This window comes from Arvicanthis niloticus, chromosome 5 (genome assembly GCF_011762505.2).
Source record: "Arvicanthis niloticus isolate mArvNil1 chromosome 5, mArvNil1.pat.X, whole genome shotgun sequence".
Taxonomy (NCBI): domain Eukaryota; kingdom Metazoa; phylum Chordata; class Mammalia; order Rodentia; family Muridae; genus Arvicanthis; species Arvicanthis niloticus.
In genome coordinates, this window is record NC_047662.1 from 81989780 (window position 1) to 82005612 (window position 15833).

General features: G+C 37.5%; 1 protein-coding gene across 4 annotated transcripts in view; it reads left to right on the top strand.

The window, feature by feature from the left end:
- The window catches only part of Astn2 (astrotactin 2), a 917671-nt gene that overhangs the window by 819505 nt on the left and 82333 nt on the right, over positions 1-15833 (top strand). The gene's annotated exons all lie outside the window — the stretch shown is intronic.

The following is a 15833-nucleotide window of genomic DNA, read 5'->3' on the forward strand; positions in this document are numbered from 1 at the left end:
TCTCTGCCTCTCCCCCTGTTTTATTTCATAAACAAGACTGAGCCTGTCTTAGGTCATTCTGCCAAGAATGCCTTCCTTACCGTTGTGTAATATGCATTATCAAAACCAATGCACTTTTGTCTTGGGTTGGTAAGGCTCTGTGCAGAATCTTACCTGTCCTTGGTTTGCCAGCCTATTATTTTAATAACTCTGTCTGGGGGTCCATTTTCAGTTTCAAGTCTTGTACTTTGGCTGCCAACATGTTGATGTTGTTAAATACAAGTTTTAACACAATGGACAGGAATAAAAGAATTCTCAGGACAAAAAGGGCTAGCAAGATCAAGCTATATATTGCCATTCTTGAAGCTTGACCAAATAGAATACTGACCTCAGGCCATGGGTAATTTTATCATCAGTATCTGCCGCATCAACTCTCAGCAGAGCAGCATTCTTTAAATTCATAAGCTCACTATGCAAAGTTAAAACATCCAGAGAGGTGTTAGAATTATGCCAAATACACTGCAATTGTCTTTAAACTTTTTCCTAATTATAATGACTACCACTGTAAATTTTAGAACTAACATGAATCCAGTGGTATTTGGTATGACACTCGAGATGGCTTCTTACTCTTAAACTCTGAACCTCCTTCCAATAATTTTAATAGGATAAAGAGCATCAATCCTTTGTTCCAAATGCCTATTTAAAAGGCCTCGTATATTCAACACATTAGTTACATTTTTTGCTTAATGATTAACAAAAGTAGCTGTCTTAACTTCTTCTGTCGAAGCAATTGCAGAAGCAGTGATGCTAGAAATTAATGTAATTAAAGCTGATATGACAGCAATAATCAAGCAGACTACCCTCTTGCTTCTGCTTAAAGCCTGACTCACTTCTTCCAGTACTTTCAAGCTTTTGTCAGAATACCAAGGTTCTGTGATACTTAGGACAGTAAAACAATAGCTTGTTGATAGAGCTCTGTAACAGACATGCTGGGTTTTAACACACTAATGCAATTTGAAAGTGTACAATCAATGTAACTTACATTAAATACTGTAGAAGAAACAAAAGTAATTTTAACTTGACAATTAAAAGAGCCTTAACACATGTTATGACACTTGTTTGAATCCTGGATCCTGTCCCAACTTTATCTCTTGCTAACATAACATCATAGAGAACTGCAGCTAACTTCCAAAGATGTCTCTGAAAGTGTCCAGAACCAGCCTTCCAAATGAAGACTGTTATTTCCAGTATTGGATTGATTCCTAGACCAATCCATGATTGAGTCCAAATAATTGTTCACATTTAAGAAAAATATAAGAGTTTTTATAACTTCTCTTTTTGATTCTTTGCTTCCCCAAGGTCCAAAAACTCGAGTCAAGGCAGCTTGTCCCATCAAGAGTATAGGTAAGCAAAGATAGGTTGGGAACATATGTCCAATACAGCTTCCCAGTCACCATTGTCAGGGCACTCAGCAAGCTCACAGATCAGCATCATTCTTTGTCCCAGCATCAGCATGTCTCACAAGTTTCTCTGGCTGCCACCATGCTCCTTCAGCATCCTGCAGAAAAAAACAAAAAAAACCAAAAAAGCAAACAAACATGCTCTCTTCCCCATATAAAATACCTGATCAGGATTATGCCATGTGCCAGTAAGTGGATCTTTCCCTTTCAGCTTTGCATAAGTATGCCTAGTTGTAGAGTGCCATAGACACTCATCAAAAAGTTCCTTGGCATCCAATTTAAAAAAAAAAATTTAAAATTAAAAGAATATAATTTAAATAAATTTATGATATATGAGGATATACCTCCCCCTTTTTTTATTTTATGAAGATATTGTTTTAAAGTTCCATGGGCCCCTTTCACAGTCTCTTGTCTTTGAAAATTATAAAGAATCCCAGTAATACAGGTAATATTAAATTGCTGACAAAAAGTCTCAAATGCTTGACTGAGAAAGCCAGTTCCATTATCTGTTTGGTTATTTTATTGGATAATTAATTTATCTACATTTCATTTGTTATTCCCCTTTTCTCAATCATCCCGCCAGAAGCCCCTTATTCCATCCCGCCTACTCTTACTTCTATGAGGGTGTGCCTCCACCCATCCACCCACTCCCAACTCCCTGCTCTCAAATTCTCCTTCATTTGGGCATCCAGTCTTCAAGGGACCAAGGCCCTCCTCTCCCACTGATGCCCAACAAGGCCATCCTCCACTACATATACAGCTGGAGCCATGGGTCCCTCCATGTGTGTTTAAACCCTAGGGCTCTGGTTGGTTGGTATTGTCACTCTCCCCATGGGTCCTCAAGCCCCTTAAACTCCTTCAGTCAGCTCTCTGACTCCTCCACTGGGGACCCCATGATCAGTTCAATGGTTTACCTGTGAGCATCTGCCTCTGTATAAGTCATGCTCTGGCAGAGCCTCTCAGAAGACAGGTATATCAGGCTCCTGTCCACATGCACTTCCTGACATCCACAACAGTTTTTGCATTTACTTATTGTACCAGGGATGGATCCCCAGGTTGGGCAGTCTCTGGACCTTCACTTCTCCAGTATCTGTGCCACCTATTGTCTACTTATTTGAATTTGCTCCTTTGATTATTTTGTTACTTCTTCTAAGAACAACCGAAGTGCCCAAATGTTTGTCTTTTTTCTTCTTGAGCTTCATGTGGTCTTGAGTTATATCTTAGGTATTGTGAGATTTTGGGCTAAAATACACTTATCAGTGAGTGCAAACCATGTGTGTTCTTTTGTGATTGGGTTACCTCACTGAGCATGATATTTTCTAGATCCATCCATTTGCCTAAGAATTTCATGAGTTCATTGTTTTTAATAGCTGAGTAGCACTCCATTGTGTAAATGTACCACATTTTCTATATCGATTCCTCTGTTGAAGGACATCTGGGCTATTTCCAGCTTCTGGCTATTATAAATAAGGCAGCTATGAACAAAGAAGAGCATGTGTTCTTGTTATATGTTGGAACATCTTTTGAGTATATGCCCAGGAGTGGTATCATGACTGTCAGGTAATACTATGTCCAGTTTTCTGAGGAACTGCCAGATGGATTTCCAGAATGGTTGTACCAGCTTACAATTCCACTAACAATGGAAGAGTGTTACTCGTTCTCCAAATCCTCACCAGCATCTGCTGTCACCTGAGTTTTTGATCTTGGCCATTCTGACTGGTATGAGGTAGAATCTCAGGATTGTTTTGATTTGCATTTCCCTGATGACTAAAGATGTTGAACATTTCTTTAGGTGCTTCTTGGCCATTCAGTTTTCCTCAAGTGAAGATTCTTTGTTGAGCTCTGTACTCCATTTTTTAATAGGGGTGTTTGATTGTTTAGAGTATAATTTCTTGAGTTCTTTGTATATTTTGGATATTAGCCCTCTATTAAATGTAGGATTGGTAAAAATGTTTTCCCAATCTGTTGGTTGCCATTTTTGTCCTGTTGACAATGTCCTTTGCCTCACAGAAGATTTGCAGTTTTATGAGGTCCCATTAGTCAATTCATGATCTTAGAACATAAGCCATTGATGTCCTATTCAGGAACTTTTCTCATGTGCCCATGTGTTCCAGGCTCGTCCCCACTATCTCTTCTATTTATCCACTTGGACTTGAGTTTTGTACATGGAGATAAGAATGGATCCATTTGCATTCTTCTACATGCTGACCTCTAGTAGAACCAGCACCAGTGAAAATGTTGTCTTTTTTCCACTGAATGTTTTTAGCTCCTTTGTCAAAGATCAAGTGACCATAGGTATGTGGGTTCATTTCTGAGTCTTCAATTCTATTCCATTGATCTTACCTATCTCTGTACCAATACCATGAAGTTTTTTATCACTATTGCTCTATAGTACAGCTTGAGGTCAGGGATGGTAATTCCCCCGGAAGTTCTTTTATTGCTGAGAATAGTTTTCACTATCCTGGTTTTATAATTTCAAATGAAATTGAGAATTGCTCTTTTCTAACTCTATGAAGAATTGAGTTGGAATTTTAATGGTGATTGCATTAAATCTGTAAATTGCTCTTGGCAAGATGGCCATATTTTACTATATTAATACTGCCAATCCATGAGCATGGGAGATCTTTCCATCTTCTGAGATCTTCTTCATTTTCTTTCTTTAGTGACTTGAAGTTCTTATCATACAGATCTTTCACTTGCTTGGTTAGGTTCACAACAAGGTATTTTATATTATTGTGACTATTGTGAAAGGTTTTGTTGTCCTAATTTCTTTCTCAGCCTGTTTATTCTTTAAGAAAAAAAAAGGCTACTGGTTTGTTTGAGTTAATTGTATATTCAACCACTTTGCTAAAGTTGTTTATCTGGTTTAGGATTTGTCTGGTGGAAGTTTTGGGATCACTTAAATATACAATCAGATCATCTGCAAATAGTGATATTTTCACTTCTTTCTTTCCAATTTGTATCCCATTGACCTCCTTTTGTTGTCTAATTGCTCTGACTAGGACTTTGAATACAATTTTTAATAGGTAGGGAGAGAGTGGGAAGCCTTATTTAGTCCCTGATTTTAGTGGTATTGCTTCAAGTTTCTTTCCATTTAGTTTGATGTTGGCTACTGGTTTGCTGTATATTGCTTTTACTAAGTTTAGGTATGGTCCTTGAATTCCTCTTCTTTCCAAGACTTTTACCATGAAGGGATGTTGAATTTTGTCAAATGCTTTCTCAGCATCTTGTGAGATGATCACAGAGTCATTTTCTTTGAGTTTGTTTACATAGTGGATTACATTTATAGATTTCCATATATTGCACCATCCCTGCATTCCTGGGATAAAGACTCCTTGATCATGGTTGATTTTTTTGATGTGTTCTTGGATTTGGTTTGTGAGAATTTTCTTGAGTATTTTTGCATCGATATTCACAAGGGGGGTCTGAAGTTTTCTTTGTTGGGTCTTTGCATGGTTTAGGTAAGAGCATAATTGTGGCTTCATAGAGCAAATTGGGTAGTGTTTCTTCTGTTTCTATTTTGTGGAATAGTATAGTAATAGAGTGGGGTGTTGAATCACCCACTATTATTGTGTGAGGTGCAATATGTGCTTTGAGCTTTAGTAAAATTTCTTTCAGGAATGTGGGTACCCTTGCATTTGGAACATAGATGTTTAGAATTGAGAGTTCATCTTGGTAGGTTTTTTCTTTGGTAAGTGTGAAGTGTCCTTCCTTATCTTTCTTGATAACTTTTGGTTGGAAGTTGATTTAGTTCGATATTAGAATCTTATTTCTTGGGACCATTTGCTTGGAAATTTTTTTCCACCCTTTTATTCTGAGGTAGTGTCTGTCTTTGTTAGCGAGGTGTTTTTTTCTGTATGCAGCAAAATTTTGGGTCCTGTTTATGTATCCAGTCCAATAGTTTATGTCTTTTTGTTGTGGAATTGAGTCTATTGATGTTATGAGATATTAAGGAAATGTGATTGTTGCTTCCTGTTATTTTTGTTATTGGAGGTGGAATTATCTTTGTGTGGCTATCTTCTTTTTGGTTTGTTGGAAGAAGATTACTTTCTTGCCTTTTCTAGGGTATAATTTCCTTCCTTGCATTGGAGTTTTCCCTCTATAATTCTTTGTAGGGCTGGATTTGTGGAAAGACATTGTGTAAATTTGGTGTTGTCATGGAATATCTTGTTTTCTCCATCTATGGTAATTGAGAGTTTTGCTGGGTATAGAAGCCTGGGCTGGCATTTGGTGTTCTCTTAGGGTTTGTATGACATTTGTCCAGGATCTTCTATCTTTTATAATCTCTGGTACAAAATTTGGTGTAATTCTGATAGGTCTGCCTTTATAAATAACTTGACCGTTTTCCCTTACTGCTTTTAATATTCTTTCTTTGTTTTGTGCATTTGATGTTTGATTATTATGTGATGGAAGGAATTTCTTTTTTGGTCTAGTCTATTTGGCATTCTGTAAGTTTCTTGTATGTTCATAGGCATCTCTTTCTTTAGGTTAAAGAAGTTTTCTTCGATAATTTTGTTGAAGATATTTACTGGCCTTTTAAGTTGGGAATCTTCGCTCTCTTCTATACCTATTATCCTTAGGTTTGGTCTTCTCATTGTGTCCTGGATTTCATGGATGTTTTGGGTTAGGAGTTTCTTGCATTTTGTATTTTTTTGACAGTTGTGTCAATGTTTTCTATGGTATCTTCTGCATCTCAGATTCTTTCTTCTATCTTTTGTATTCTGTTGGTGATGCTTGCATCCATGACTCCTAGTCTCTTTCCTAGGTTTTCTATCTCCAGGGTAGTCTTTCTTTGTGATTTCTTTATTGTTTCTACTTCCATTTTGTGTCCTGGAATTTTTTTCAATTCCTTCACCTGTTTGGTTATGTTTTCTTGTAATTCTTTAAGGGATTTTTGTGTTTTCTCTTTAAGGACTTCTATCTGTTTACCTGTGTTCTCCTGTATTTCTTTGAGGGAATTATTTATGTCCTTCTTAAAGTCCTCTATCATCAGAATGAGAAGTGATTTTTAAATCTGAATCTTGCTTTTCCCATGTCATGGGTTATGCAGGACTTGCTATGGTGGGGGAGCTAGGTTCTGATGATGCCACATAAACTTGAATCCTGTTGCTTATGTTCTTGAGCTTGCCTTTTGCCATCTTGTTATCTCTAGTGCTACCTTCACTCACTGTCTTTTACTGGTGCCTGTCTGTCCTGTTATCTTGGTTGTGTTAGAACTCCTCAGAGTCCAGCTTTCTCTGTGATCTTGTGATCTTGAGATGCTTGGTGTAAGAGCTCCTGGGCATCAGGCTGCTTCTGGGATCATGAAATCTTGGAAGACCAAGCTCCTGAGATCCTGTGATCATATTATCCTATGTTCCTGGGCAGGTTAGATCTCCTGGGAGTCCAGCCTGCTCTGGGTTTTGGGAGATTGGGTGCAGAGCTGGTGCCCTAGGACTGTTCGGTGCTCCAGTGCACACCTGAAGGATTCAGAACCACTGGCCAGTGAGCTAATTTATTCATTTACTCACTTTTACCAGTTGTAGCCTCCACCCCAACTCAGAAAAGGTAGAAGTCCCCATATTAGCCCCTTCTGCAACTCCTTCCAGAACTACCCCACCTCTATACTTGTACAATCTAATGTTCTGCTCTCTCACACACTCTTTTTCTCTTGTGCTTCTCTTTTTCTCTCTGTGACACACACACACACACACACACACACACACACACACACACACACACACACACAGATCCATGTTAATATTTAGTTACATTGTGTTGCCAAATATTCTCTGGTATTAATCTGCCCTGGAGTGTCATAAATTTACCATGGGTCACACACACACACACACACACACACACACACACACACACACTATACATATACATATACATATACATATACATATACATATACATATACATATACATATACATATACATATACATATACATATATTCTCCTCTTTCACTCTAGAAGTTATCAATTTGCAACAGTTCTTTAAATGTGAGTGACACTTAGAATGCATGCCTACCCTTTCCATACCAATATTTGTCTTCCTTTAGCCTTTGCAGATCATGTGCATAATAGCATAATGTATGTCCCCTTGTGTCCAGAAAACATCTCTTCCTTGTTGTCATCTATCAATCTGGCTCTTACTGTTTTTCTGCCCTCTTCTGTTAAGGTTTCTGAGCTTTTGGGGGAGGGGTGTGATATAGATCTCCTATTTAGGGTTGTATATATACTCCATAGTCCTTTAATCTCTTGCACATTAACCAGCTATGGGTCTCAGAGATTGCAGTCATTTATTACAAAAAGAAGCTTTCCTGACAAGGGTTGAGATATTCACTAATTTATGAGTATAGCATGAGGTCATTAAGAGTCTATGTTAGCTATGGCTTCTATTGCTATGATAAAGTACCAGGACCAAAATCAACTTGGGGTTGGAAGGCTTATTTCATCTTATAACTTATATTCAGTTAATCATCAAGGGAAATAGGGCATGAACTCAATCACAGCAAGAATCTGGAAGCAAGAATTTATGCAGAGACCATGAATTAGTTCTGCTTACTAACTTGTTCTCTTCTTGCTTGGGTAGCCTGCTTTCTTATAGCATCTAGGACTGTCAGTCCAGAAGTGGCACCACACACAGTAAGCTAGGCTCTCCTACATCAATCAAGACAGTACATACAGACAATCTTGGGTATATCTTTTGGAGGCACTTTCCCTATTGAGAGTCCCTCTTTCAAATTACTTAAGCTTGTGTCAAAAAAAATTTTTGACCAGCATAGAGTCAGTTTAATATTATATCTATTTACCAGATTAACAACAGGAGTTTCTTCCCTAGGCCCTTTGACTTTTCTAGCCTTAGCTTTTGAGTCCTGATGATTTTATTAGATATGTGTTTCATCTTAGTAGTGGGCATTAAATCCAGTCAGAAAGTGTTTAACTACTCCTGTAACATCCTTTACAATATTTACATCAGTGGACGTACCTTGCCCAAACAGTCATACTGTACCTCACAGGGGTTGCACCTGCGTGATGACTCCTCCAGGGGTGTACATAGCATCTTACAGCACTGAGAAAACTAGCCAGCAAAGCAGAATCCACTTGATTTCTCCATGGTTTATAACTCTAGTATGTGGTGTCTTCTGCAAAAGAGTTCTTCAAGCATTACAGATCATTGCTATTGTGTTTGTTTACTCTACAGAACTTAACATAATGCCCTATTACAGAATTTCTTTTTAGTGGTTCTCTAGGGAATTGATTTTTTTCAATTTAAAATTAATACAAAATAGTAATTTTGGTCCAATGCACATGCTTTAGAAAGGTTTATTTGACCAGATGAGTAAAAATATATATCAGTTATTGCAAAACTAAGTCTTTAAAGAATACATCGGTGATCATGACTCTTAATATTCAATTATTTGAAGGTGTTATCAATGTTTCCCAGAACTTATAATTTGGCTCCATCATATTTTCGAAGATGTTTTTAAAAGTTATTAGTGGTATATATTGACAGCATACATGAATGGGTTTCACTGTGACATGTAGACACCATCTATTTTGTTCTAATCAGCTGCATTGATTGATCTCTCTAGCTATCCTCTCTTTCCATTTCTTCCCATTTCCCTTCTCTCTCCCAGGAGGCTCTGTGTTACTTTCAGGTTGTCTGACTCTAATTTTTTTAATTATAATTTCCACATAGAGAAAATGATTGATACCTGCCTTTCTGTATCTGGTTTATTTAACTTAAGAAAATTAATTCTAATGCCATTAATTTTTATGGAAATGGTAAAAATTTTATTTTTCTCTATTATTGAATACTTTACTATGTGAAAAGGAATGTATTTTTCCTTTATTCTTCTGTTCATTCACATCTAGGCTGGTTCCACAGCCCACTAATATGAATAGTACTGCAATAAGTGTTGCATAAAAGACTTCTCTTGAGACTGGAGGGGTGGCCACCTTGGTAAGGTCACCTGGCACTAAGGCTCATGGCCTATATTTAGTCTCTCAGATGTACACAGTGGATGAAAGTGACTATGCCATTTTCGTTGACCAAATTCACCTCTGTATGCTTTTCCTTCTCCCTATCCACCCTCCCATTTTCCTTCTATAACAATTAGTGTGGGGATGTAGCTTGCAAATGCAGGAATAGGTCCTGTTGGGTTGAGTTGTGGATCCCACGTGTCTGTTGCCCCAGGAGGCTGAAACCCTGGCTGGGGAAGCAGAAGCACATGGAAATATGACTGAGTTCACTCCACAGGGCACTGGGCAGACACTCGCTATGAGAAGCCACTGAGCTCTGCTCTGGTGTGCAAAGATCTCAGCCAGAAACCTCGCAGTCTCCAGGCCAAGCAGCTGACTAGAGACTGGCTGGTCTTAACCCTTAGTCCCAGACATCACTAAGGGGCCACAGAAGAACTGAGATGGGGGAGGGCGGACATAAGGGATGGATCATCCTGCAGCCAAGAGGGATGAGGGAGAGAAGCTCTGGCAGCTCCCCATGGGGTGGAGACTCTTGGTTGCGGCAACTCACTTGGCTGGGTCTCCGCTGGCATGGCTAGCTTGCCTGAGTTGGTGGGCTCCATGGCTGGAATACAGAGAAGTCCTCCATAGATTAGGCAGCTGCTCACTAGTTGAAGGTCCCCTCTATGGTTCTCCACAATGGGCCCCAAAGACAAGAGGAAGTCCATGGTTTTAAAAGGTTTATTGTCATGGAGGAAAGTGGATTCAGCTGTACCCCGTGTCCAAGGGTGGGCCTGAGGTTAAATACCTTTTGCAGGGAGGAGGGTTTGGGAAGAAATGCTTAATTGGCTATGCCCTCTGGCCTTTAGGTATCTCATTAATATGGAAATCTCTTGTGGCTCTGAGGCCTGTAGTCACACCCTCTCCCTATGTTACATGACCTAAGGCCACAAACCTTTCTTTGGAAGGGGCTGTGGATAAGTGAAAGGAACCAGGACCCAGGAGCAAGGCCAGAGTCCTACCATCCCATTAGGGTCACCAGGGTTCAAAGCAGACTCAACTAGGTACCCCACTGCCTCTCACAGCCCACTGCCCCACAATTTAGGATTCACAAATAAGAGATAACATTGTGTTTGACTTTCTGAACATAGCTTATTTCATTAGTTATGATCCAAAATTGTATCCATTTTCAAGTAAATGTTACTATCTTAGTTTATGGTTTAATAAAACATCATTAATATATTTGTCTACCATAGATTTGTAAGCCTATTAATAGACACCAAGACTGATTCTATAACTTGGGTGTCATGAATATTACTGCAATTAACGTGGACTTGCAAGTACCTCTGTAGTATGGTAGTTCTATTTCTTAGTTTCAGAGGAATGTCCATTCATATTTCATTAATGGCTACATTGATGTACATTCCCACCAGTAGTCTGTAAGAGTTCCTTTCCCTTCACATCCTTCTAATGTCTGTTGTTGTTTACATTAGTTTCTTGCTTATATAGTAGGTGTTTCATCTGCATACAAGTCTGTGTAGGGCATGCATTCCCTGTGCCCATGGAGATGTCAAAAGGGTGTTGGAAATCTTGGGACTGGAGTTACAGGTGACTATGAACTACCATGTGGGTGCTAGAAATTAAACTCAGGTCTTCTAGAAGAGCACCCCGTGCTCTTAACTAATGAGTTATCTTTCTAGTCATGTTTCTTGTGTTCTTTATGATAGCCATCCTAACTAATGTAAGACAAAACCTTAGTTTAGTTTTGATTAGCAATTCTCTGATAGATAAAGATATTGAAAAGTTTTACATATGTATATTGGCCACATTTATTCTTTACAAAAAAGTTAATTTGTACTTTATCTTTGGATCATTCATTCATTCTGTTAATATATTTATTAATTATAGTTTTGGGTATTTATAGGTATATATACATCTTGGATATGAAATATATATGGTATAGATATAGATATTATATGAAACTTATCAGATATATACTAGCAAAGGCTTTTTTTTTCCCTTTATATAGACTATATCTTGTACCCTGCAAGAAGCTGTTCACTTTCATAGAATGTTATTTGTCAGTTCTTGTAATTGTTTCCTGAACATTTGGCGTCTTTTTCACATACTCTCCCTACATTTATTTTTATTAATAATCTCATACACATACAGAGAAGTATGATCATATCTACATTCATTTCACTCTTCCACTTCTCTCATATCCACCAGCACACTTATTTTTTGTTCTCCTCTTCCTCCTCCTCCTCCTCCTCCTCCTCCTCCTCCTCCTCTTCCTCTTCTTCTTCTTCTCTTCTTCCTCTTCCTCTTCCTCTTCTTCTTCTTATTCTTCTTCTTCTTCTTCTTCTTCTTCTTCTTCTTCTTCTTCTTCTTCTTCTTCTTCTTCTTCTTCTTCTTCTTCTTCTTCTTCTTCTTCCCTCTGCTCTTTCTACTCCTTTTCTACTTCTTTTGATAATCCACTATATCCAGATATAGTTGCAAGTATGTATATGATGTTGCCACTAGAGAACTTGAGCTCTACCAATAACCACACACTGAAAAAAATTTCCTCATTATCACAAAGGCTATTGTCAGGTGACAGATGCTAGGGTAGGGAGAATCATTCTCTATGCACATGTATGTGTTTGTTTCTTTGATGTATAAAATCTCTCTAGTATCCTCTGCTTTATCATATTAGTGGTTGTGAAACCATTTATTTTGTGTTTATCATGAAAAGTTTTTCCCCCTTCAGTTTTGCTGAGCATGGTAGTTTGGGTTGGCAGCTATTACCTTTCAGAATTTAAAATATATAGTACATGTCTTCCTAGTCCTGAGCTTTTCTTTTTAGAAGTCTGCTATTGTTCTCATGGATTTGTGTTGATGTGTAATTAATTCTTCTCTCTCACTATGTGTGCATAGTGAATTAATGAAATTGGGACTTTGGGAGATTCTTTTCTGGTTTCATGTGTTTGGCATTCTGAATGCTTCCTGTATCTGAATGGCAGTTTCTTCCTGTGGCTTAAAAATATTGTTATGGTTTTACTGAATATATTTTGTATGCTTTCACCTTATCTTCTTCTTTCTATATACTTGCCATTTATAAATTTGGACTTTTTATGGTTCCATAGGTCTCCTATATTCTTGACATACTGTTTTATCACTTACCTTTGCAACTGCCTGACTGATCTTCATTATCTTTCTGCCACTGTATTTTATCACCCGTTTGATCCTTTCACTGTTCTTACTTGACTTATTGAGAGCTTCATTTACAAAATTTCAACTTGATTTTTAAAAATATTTTTATTATATCTTTTTTGTAGTTCACTTTAAACATTTGACTTTATTAATATGTTCATATTTTCATTGGATTGATTCAGGAGTTCATTCATCTCCTTTGTTTCTGCTGTTGTTGTTGACCATTTTTATAATCAGTCTGTTCTTCATCTCTAGGTGTTTTATCTACATACTTCCAGTGTGAATGCAATTCAGAATATAGAAATTGTAGGTTAAGAAGGTGGGAACATCAAATTGTAGTTTCAGCCAGTTATAATTTTAAAGATAGCAGTGGGGAAGGGGGAAAGGAAAGGAAGGAAAGAGTAAGGAATGGAGAGGTATGTGTGAAGATGCCCCCCCCCCCCCCCCCCCACACACACACACACACACAAACAAACACAAACAGAGAGAGAGAGAGAGAGAGAGAGAGAGAGAGAGAGAGAGAGAGAGAGAGAGATGGAGACAGAGACAGAGACAGAGATCCTCTTTTCTCAGCAGTGGCAAGTGGCCATTTATAAAATGACTTCTGCTGAGCTAGAAGTTAGGTACAATATAGGCAAACATTCCTCCTCCCTTCATGGTGTACTCTGAGAACTCCAAGCAAGTACAATAGATGTGAGATATAACCTAAAGAACATATTTAGCTAAGAGATAACATCTTTGAACCAGACCTATTCAGAACAGTGTTCTCTGTTGTTGGCATCAGTACCAAGCCTGACTCTATGTGGTTCATCCTCACTTTTTGGAACATTGTGTATTTCTGATTCAAAGTTTCTCTATGACATTTGTTTTTGGTTCTTAGAGTGACTATTGGGGGAATACACTCCTTAATTGAGCCCAAGCCTTCCACATGGATTCAGGATCTTTCCATCCTGTTTTGTTTTCCTAAGTTTCTTTTCTTTACTACTGAAATTAATACTTTTCTTCTATCAGGCAGGTTGTAGCACAGCTGCTCTCCAGTTGTGTCTGGTTTATTATGTGAAAAAAACATCCTAGTTCTCCTCTTTCCATACTATAATAGAAACCTCCTTCCCCTTTTTGATAAAGAACCTCACTAAGTTTCTCAGTCTGGCATAGAAATTATAGTCTTCATATCTCAGCCTCCTGAGTACCTAGGTTTACAAGTGTGGGCTACTAGGCCTGGATCTTTGCTGTCCTTAGGATTGTGTGACAGTTCTGAAATTCTCTCATTGAAACTGTTTGTAGTGTCTATTCTCTCTAAGACCTGGCACACAGAACATTTTTCTAAGAAACTCTCTTTGTTTTGTTTTTGTTGTTGTTGTTGTTTTGTTGTTGTGGAAATTCAAAGGTTGTCATCTTGCTCCAAAGTTGATGTTCTCCCAGTGCTTTGCAGTAAGCTTGTATTTCCTAATGTCCCTACCACTTACTACACATCACAACACATATCTCTTAGCCTCCATTTCTTGGTGTATGGACACTTATCAGAACTTTGGTAGTTGTATCAAATGAATGGAAGTTATCAATGTAAATTGTGAGACCAAAGTCATAATTCTGTTTATGATGTCAGTATGTGAACACAAATAAATGCAGGTGAGCAGTAAAACTCAAAATGAAAAAGAGGAAAAGGTATGAGCCCATGTGCTTGTCTGCGATTGAATGTGAGTGTATGGTGTAAGCAGTTCAAATCTTTCTTAGAGATTTTTCAGGTATACAATAGATTTTATTTAAGTATAATCATCATGATGCATAATGTACTGCTGGGCCTTATTTCCCCTTGTGAAAATGATGTTTCATTTTAACAAAGTTTCATTTCCATTCACCATACCCTGACAATGGTAACTCCTACTTTACTCTGCTTCTATTGTGTATTGACACTCTCTGTATGTTTTTTTTCACTTAACATAGGGTACTCTGGGCTGGTCTAAGTTGTTATAAACTCCATTGTGTGTCCATATTACATTTACTTTGCCCATTTACTAGTTGATGAGCACATGGGTTGATTCCATACCTTGTCTTCTGTGACTTTCCTTTCCACTGGAATTTTACCAAATCATGAAATTGGTAGATCATATGTCACTATATTTTCTATAACAGCTATACTAATTTATATTCCCACCAGCTGTGCCATCCCACTAACACTGTCACAACACCCGTTGTCTTATATAAATTTTTAAAATCACAGCCCTTCTAACATAGTGAGGCAGTAATCATTGTGGGTTTCATACTAACTTCCCTGTTGATTACTGATTCTGAACATTTTCTGTTACATTTTTGAAAACGATTACAGAACCTTTATTTTATTTTAATTTAATTTAATTTTATTTTATATGTATGGGTGCTTTTTCAGCATACACATAAACCATATATATGTCTTATCTCCAAACTCCAGAAGAAAAAGGTGGATCTCCTAGGATAGAGTTATAAAAAAGTTGCTATAAATGCATGAATGTGCTGGTAATTGAACCCAGGTCCTCTGGAATAAAAGCTAATGTTCTTAACTACTGAGAAATTACTCCAAATCCCTTGTTAGCTATTTCTCTAATATTTCAAAAAAATGTCCATAGATGTTTTGCCCATTTTAAATTAGGTTATTTTTCATTTCTATTTTGAGTTTCTTTATATGTTTTAAATAGCAATCACTTATCAGATGGATGGTTTAAAAATATTTGCTTCTATTCTTTGGGTTGTCCACTAATTGTCGAGGTTGCCCTTAACTGCATAGAAACATATGGAATGATACAGTTCCTTTTATTTGGTTTTATTCTATCATCTGTATTTCAGTGCTATATCAGAACCATCAAACCAGTGCAACAGAATTTCCTCTATGTTTTTCAATGGTTTTAGTATCAGAGGTTACTTTAATGTTTTTAATACATTAGGAAGCAATTTTGTGCATGGTGTGAAGTACTGCTCTCACTCCAGTGTTGTAAGCGCGCCTCCCAGTGTTCTGAGCACCTTTTATTGAAGACATTATCTTTTTCATATTGTGAAATATTTCAGCTAAAAAATTAATTTATGCTATGAGAGTTTATTCAGAGGTTTTCTGTTTGATTCCATTGGTGTTTTTCTCATCCTTCATTTTCCAGACACTTTCTCTGAGGCAGAATTTAATCTAAACATTTATATACATATACCAAGAAATTAAGAAAAATACTGTCTTAAAGGTCACAGGAGTAACTGATTATGTGTCTACTGTTTGAGTTTACTTCATC